Source organism: Neolamprologus multifasciatus, chromosome 5 (assembly GCF_963576455.1).
Source record: "Neolamprologus multifasciatus chromosome 5, fNeoMul1.2, whole genome shotgun sequence".
NCBI lineage: Eukaryota > Metazoa > Chordata > Actinopteri > Cichliformes > Cichlidae > Neolamprologus > Neolamprologus multifasciatus.
Genome location: NC_140443.1, coordinates 2,383,025 through 2,389,917, shown reverse-complemented (window position 1 = coordinate 2,389,917; position 6,893 = coordinate 2,383,025). Strand labels below are relative to the sequence as shown.

General features: G+C 42.5%; 1 protein-coding gene and 1 long non-coding RNA gene across 2 annotated transcripts in view; both read right to left on the bottom strand.

Moving 5' to 3' along the window:
* Positions 1 to 711, bottom strand: part of LOC146517773 (uncharacterized) — a 36,454-nt gene extending 35,743 nt beyond the window's left edge. The window contains exon 1 of the long non-coding RNA XR_014874210.1: positions 1 to 711. This exon is cut by the window's left edge and continues 18,069 nt beyond it. This is a non-coding gene — a long non-coding RNA (uncharacterized LOC146517773).
* The window catches only part of LOC146517771 (semaphorin-3D), a 124,435-nt gene that overhangs the window by 64,699 nt on the left and 52,843 nt on the right, over positions 1 to 6,893 (bottom strand). The gene's annotated exons all lie outside the window — the stretch shown is intronic.

Sequence of the window (6,893 nt, the reverse complement as noted above, 5' to 3'; positions counted from 1 at the left end):
TTGCCCCTGGAGGGGGGAACTGCACCCAGACCCAGGTTGTGTTACCCTTTTCCCTGCAGTGGGGAGAAGCAGACCGCCCCGACTCCGCAGCAGCAGGGAGGCCCCACACTCCGGACCCCAGTCGGACGGCCAACTCCTCCTCCTAGCCCCCCTGCTCCAGCAGAAAGCAGAGAACGAGGGTGAGAGAAGACTCCTAACCTCCCTCCACCCGCTCATTGTAGTGTTGATGTATGTGTGTTCTAAGGTGCGTTTAAAACCCAGGAGGGCATGGAGCTACCTGCCAGAGAGCAGCAGGTAAGCGCATAGTCCCTCCTGCTAGCCCTCAATGTCTACGTGTATTTAAAATTGAGAGGTGGGCAACGACGCCGGGGGTGAGGTGTACACCCTGATGGTAATTGGGATTCCGTGTAGCGTGCCCACCCCCAAGATCCTATATTTATGTGTAATGAGAATGTGAGTAATGTGAATGTCTAAGTTGCGGGATAAAATTGAGGCAGAGGCAGCCAGAAGGGGACAGAGGGGGGGGGGGGTTACCTCCTCTGCACCCTGGTGACACACCCCCACTCCAAGGCCCTGCATGTGTGGGTGGTTGTGGTGGAGCGGGAAGAGGGAGGCAGCTGGAGATGGGGAGGGAAGGAAGGGAGGAGCAAGTGACCCCTCCCTGGGGCCAGCTCCCCCGCTGACCCCAGTAGGCACCCCCATACTCCGCGACCCACCAGGGAAGGGGGGCCCAGGCCCATCCGAACCGGGGCCCAGCGCAGCGGCGCCGCCCGGCCCCACAGAGCCCGGGGCAGTCCACTCAACCCCACAACAGAGAAAACTGCACCCACCCCATCATCCACTCATCTTCCAGACTACATAAGACAATAGACGCCCAGGCTGAGATCTTCCTCCACCTCTCCTGTATCTCCCCCTCTTGCAGAGAGAGTTCCTGAGAGAGGAAAGCCCCTGCAAGATGTGACAACCCCCCCCCCCCCACCAGTTGAAGAGCCCCCCAGCTGGCTCGGCGCACCGGCGGCACCCTGCGCCAGTGGCGGGCCCCCATATACCCACCGGCCCACAACCCCGGCAACACACCAACCAGGACCCAGGCCCCCGAGGCCCGGCCAGGGCCCCAGGCCAGAGCCGGAGCGCCCCCAGAACCTCACGCCCGTCCCGGACCCACCCAGGGGCAGCCAGGCTACCAGGTCAGTAACCCCCGTCTGTCAGCACAGACCCTCCCCTAGCCCCGCTGCACGTAGCCACGAGGAAGCCGTCACCTAAGAGCCAACAGAGCCCCTAATTGGCCATGACCGCTACCCCGGGTTGAGCCCCCCAAGGAAGATGCTCCTGGGGAACCCCCCGACGCCCCAAGCCTGACCCTACCCCCACACCAATCACAACAGTGAAGGCGAGACCAAAATATGGCCCCCCACCCCCACTAGGTGATGGAGCTGATCAGAGGAGCCCAGAGCGATTGATCTGATGTGGTGGCAGAGGCTGTATCAAGACTAATGTAATCTAATAGATAATTTCTATATTGGTTAGAATTAAGATTGTTTTTATTTTTCCAGTTCATGAGGACTGTTTTCTTGGCTATGCATAGAGCAGTGAAAACCATATGGGCTATATTCTTTTCTGAAGTGACATTATCTAAGCTGCCCAACAAACACACTAAGGGGGAAGTTGGAATGTTACATTTCAGACACTTTGATAAGTCTTCACATATCTCGCGCCAAAACTTCTGAACTGGTGGACAGAACCAAAGAGCGTGGATATAATTGTCCGGTGAATTGGTTTGGCAGTGTGAGCAGTTGTTGGTAGATGCAAAGCCCATCTTGAACATCCGATGACCTGTATAGTGCACTCTATGTAGTATTTTGTATTGAATTAATTGAAGACTGGGATTTCTGATTAGATGAAAGGTTTTTAAGCAAATCTGAGACCAGAAGTTTTGGTCTAAGTTAACTGATAAATCCGCTTCCCATTTTGCAATAGGAAGTGATATTGATTCATCTGTTTTAGAAAGCATTCTGTATATTTTGGATAGTAATTTGGGGGTTTTAAGAGTAAAAAATTGAACCACACTTGGTGGTGTTTGTAGTTCAACTTGACCCAGTTTAAATTTATTTTTTATTATGGATTTAATTTGTTGATATTCTAAAAATCTTTTCTTGTTGATCCCATATTGTGTAACTAGTCTGTCAAATGAAATAAATTCTGTTCCTTCTAGTATATGTTCTACATATTTGATTCCTTTACCATTCCAATCTGAAAAGTTTATCATATTATTGTTTTGTAATATGTCAGGGTTGTTCCAGATAGGTGTACGTTTGCATGGGATTAATGAAGACTCTGTCAACTTCAGAAACTCCCACCATGCTGTCAGAGAAGAGCTGATGTTGATGCTTTTGAAGCATTCATGTCGTTGGATGTTTGAGCTGATAAATGGTAGATCTGAAATCTCTAGATTATTGCAAAGTGCTTGTTCTACATCTAGCCAAGGTTCATCTAAGAGGGTATGTTTTAGCCATCCTGAGATAAACTGAAGCCTGTTGGCTAAGAAGTAGTGCTGAAAGTTAGGTAGTTCTAATCCTCCTTTATCCTTGGTCTTTTGTAGTGTTTTTAAGCTTATACGTGGGGGCTTATTTTTTCCAAAGGAATTTGGACATATATGAATCTAGAGATCTGAACCAATCTTGCGGCGGTTTAGTTGGGATCATTGAGAATAAATAATTTATTTTTGGTAATACCATCATTTTTATAGCAGCAACCCTTCCCATGAGTGATATGGGTAGACATTTCCATCTAGCCAGATCACCTTCTACTTTCTTTAAAAGTGGGGTATGGTTTAATTTAGTTAGATCTGCAAGCTTGGGAGAAATATTAATACCTAAATATTTTATATTTCCCGATTGCAGTGGAGTAGAAGAGGAATTATGGAAGCAGCAATTAATAGGAAGGACTGTAGATTTTGACCAGTTAATTGAGTAATCTGATATTCTTGCAAAAGAGTTTATCAATTCAATCACCCCAGTGATATTGGTTTGTGAATTTTGGAGAAAGAGTAACACATCATCAGCATAAAGGCTGATTTTATGTTCTACGTTCTTGCATTTTATGCCCTTAATTGCTGAATTCTGTCTAATTGCTGCTGCTAGTGGTTCGATAAAAATTGCAAACAGTGAAGGGGAGAGTGGGCATCCCTGCCTGGTGCCCCTCAGGAGACATAAGCTGGAGGATGTCTGGTCATTTGTTCTGACACAAGCTGTTGGGGAATTATATAATATTTTTAACCAGTTGATGAAAGAAGATCCAAAACCAAATTTGTGTAAAGTTGCAAATAGAAATTTCCAGTTAACTCTGTCAAACGCTTTTTCTGCATCTAAGGAAAATATTGTAGTTTCAAGGTTTTTACTGTATGAGTAGTCTATCAAATTAAGTAATCTACGTGTATTTGTTGATGAGTGCCTACCTTTTATGAAACCAGTTTGGTCAGGATGAATTAAGAGGGGGGTTATTTTCTCTAGTCTCTTCGAGAGAGCTTTGCAGATTATTTTGAGGTCTACATTAATAAGGGATATTGGACGATAGCTTGAGGGATATACAGGGTCTTTGCCTGGTTTTAGCAGGAGATTAATGTTTGCAGAATTCATATTTGATGGAAGTCTGCCCTTTTCTTTGATTTCTAACAACGTTCTGTAAAAAACTGGTGCTAGAATCGTCCAGAATTCTTTGTAGAATTCTGCAGGAAAGCCGTCTGGACCTGGAGCCTTATTATTGGACATATTTATCAGGGCTTCCTGGAGTTCACCTGATGTCAGTGGCGAATCCAGTGCCATTGCTTGAGATTCTAATAATTTTGGGAGAGTTATGTTGTCTAAAAATTGATCAATTTCCTTTTTAGATGGGTTTATTTGTGGTGAATACAACGTTTTATAGAAATCCCTGAAAATGTTGTTTATTTGTTTCGGTTCATATATTGTGTTCCCAGATGAATCTTGAACAGCACATATAGTTGTTTTTTCTTTATTTATTTTTAACTGGTTTGCTAGAAATTTACCGGATTTATTACTATGTTCATAATTTTGTAAGCGTAGTCTTTGTACTAAGAATTTTGTTTTTCTATCAATTATCTCATTTAATTCTAGTTTTGTTTTGCGTATTTTGTTCAATGTTTCCTGATCTTGGTGGGACGCGTAGGCTTCTTCTAGTGATTTGATGTTTTTTTTCTAATTCCTGAATATTTTTGTTTTCTTTTTTCTTTTTATGTGATGAGAAAGAAATTATTTTACCTCTCATCACAGCTTTCCCTGCTTCCCATAAAACAGAAGCTGATGTTCCGGGAGTGTCATTAAAGTCTAAATATGAAGTCCACTCTTTTTTAAAATATTTAATAAAGTCTTCATCATTAAGCAGTGATGTATTAAATCTCCAGTTTTTACTTGGCATAGTATTATTCTTGTGCATTAGTGTTAGAGATACAGGAGCATGATCGCTGACAGCTATAGGATGAATCTCAATGTCTGAAATGTCGCTCAGCAGTGAGCTGCTGACCAAAAAATAATCCAGACGAGAGTAGGAGTGATAAACATGTGAGAAAAAAGTATATTCCTTACTGGTGGGGTGAAGGGAGCAACCAGACTTAAAAACAACCGTACTTTGTTTTAGGATCTGTACTTTGTTTACATTTTTTGGGCCTTTCTTGGTTGTGAAAACTGACCGTAATCTCAAAGGAATCACAAACTTGTGCTAACAAAAGCTCACGTTGGTCAGACAGCCAAACAACTCAAAACAAACCACAAGCTGCACATTCATTGACCTCCGCTCACCGTCACAGCGACGCTCGGCTTCAAAATAAAAAATGCATCCCTGCAGCTCACCTGGTGCAGCACACACCACGTGTACTGAAGCTGTAACCTCACTACCTGAGGGGCCCACGGAGAAACAATCGGAATAACATAAAATACTATAAAACATCATGAAATAAAACAAAGTATCTGGAAAAAATCTGAATAGAAAACAACACAGAAAATATCAGATGTGACGCTAAAGTGAGTCAGAGAGCGTCATCAGTGCAGGGCTGGCATAGCAAAACGTTCTGTGGTGAGGGGCAGCCAATCAGGAAAAGGTGGGAGGAGCTAAAGCTGCTCATTTTAGGTAATGAAACAAAGTGTAAGATACAGAAGGATTATTCTGAGCTGTCAATCACGCCAACAGGTTGTTGGTTCATCTGACATCCAAAAACTGGAAACGTCCATTTGGACGTGTGTCCATTTTGGACGATATGATGAAAACAAAGAAAAAGATCATCACAGATCCTCAAAATATTCAAAATCAATGGAGTATTTGTTTGGTGTTTCATAATTCTGCCAAGGAAAAGTAAAAGCTCGCTATCTGGGAAACAAAATCTTTAAACCAGCCAATAATCCAACAATAATCCATCAATAATCCATCAATAATCCAACAATAATCCATCAATAATCCAACAATAATCCATCAATAATCCAACAATAATCCAACAATAATCCAACAATAATCCATCAATAATCCAACAATAATCCAACAATAATCCATCAATAATCCAACAATAATCCATCAATAATCCAACAATAATCCAGGGCCCGGCTTAAAGACAGGCTAACGGGAGAGGAGATAAAACGCCCACATGGAAAAGATATATATAAATCTTATGAAGTTTTTATCTGTCTTGTATGAAACTTGTATGTTTTGGATATTTCCTAAAACAATATATGAAAGAAATGAGAAAGTGGCCACTTTCATGAGTAAATCATATATGTTTTTACTATTTCTTTTCCATATGGGCGGCCTGTGTCCGATGGAGGGTTATCACAGTTTAATGTCTACAACACTGAAGCTGAGGATTAACCTCCAGCTTTAAGAAAAAAAGCCAAACTCCTTCATCTGCATCTTCTAAACGCTGCAGTATGAAGTCTGAATGTGGGGGACGACAGCAACCTGCAGGTGCTGACTCCAATCAGGAGTGTTTTACAGCCACCGTTAGCTCATAACAGAGTCTCCCACTTCAATTCTGCTCACTGCACTCATGAAATCTTTTACTGAAGACAAAAAGCATTTGTTATCGATGGCGTCGCAGTTCAGTGTCCTTTAAAACGCTGGGAAAGTAAAGGAAAATGTGACTTTGCTGTACGTGGGGGACATTTTTACAGCGACACAAGTCCCCGGATCACTTTGTGTATTATAGACATTACTTCACTGACAGAGTTATAAAGTTCTCTCCAGACTGCAATAAGCCCCCAGAGATTATGACTTTACTTCTGAAAAACTTTAGCCGGATACAGACAGACCGCTCTACCATCAGACATCACAAAAGCCAGGAAATAATCCAACATCCACTTTCACCAGCACCTTAATCAAGTCTCGACTGTACAAGTGGGGACGTTAACTGATAGGCAGCGACCCAACAACGATACGAAACAGTCACAGTTTTCTCATGTGAAAATAGTAAAAGAAAAAAGGGAAGAAGACAGATGGAAAAGTTCCTCCTCTGAGGTTAAACTCAATTATGAAGATATTGTTTCTTAGCTCTGCTACTGGCCACCAAAGAAAGCCTGAAACAATCTATTCGATGGCCAACTGTGATCCAAAAAAGCCTTCTGACGCTCAGTCTTCATGAGTTTATGAAAAACTCTGTGGAAAGCTACAAGCAGTGACAGTCGTGATTAATGGTGCTGCTTAAATCGTCCACAAAACTGGCAAATTCATACAAACACTCATACAAAATACAAAAACTCATACAAACACTTTAGATTTAAATTTAAATCTAAAGTGTTTGTATGAGTTAGAGACCAAAGGAGTCACATTAACTGTGGACATGAAAATGTAAATGTCTGTCATTGGTGTGTTTGTGGTGCAGATTAGGAATGCAACGA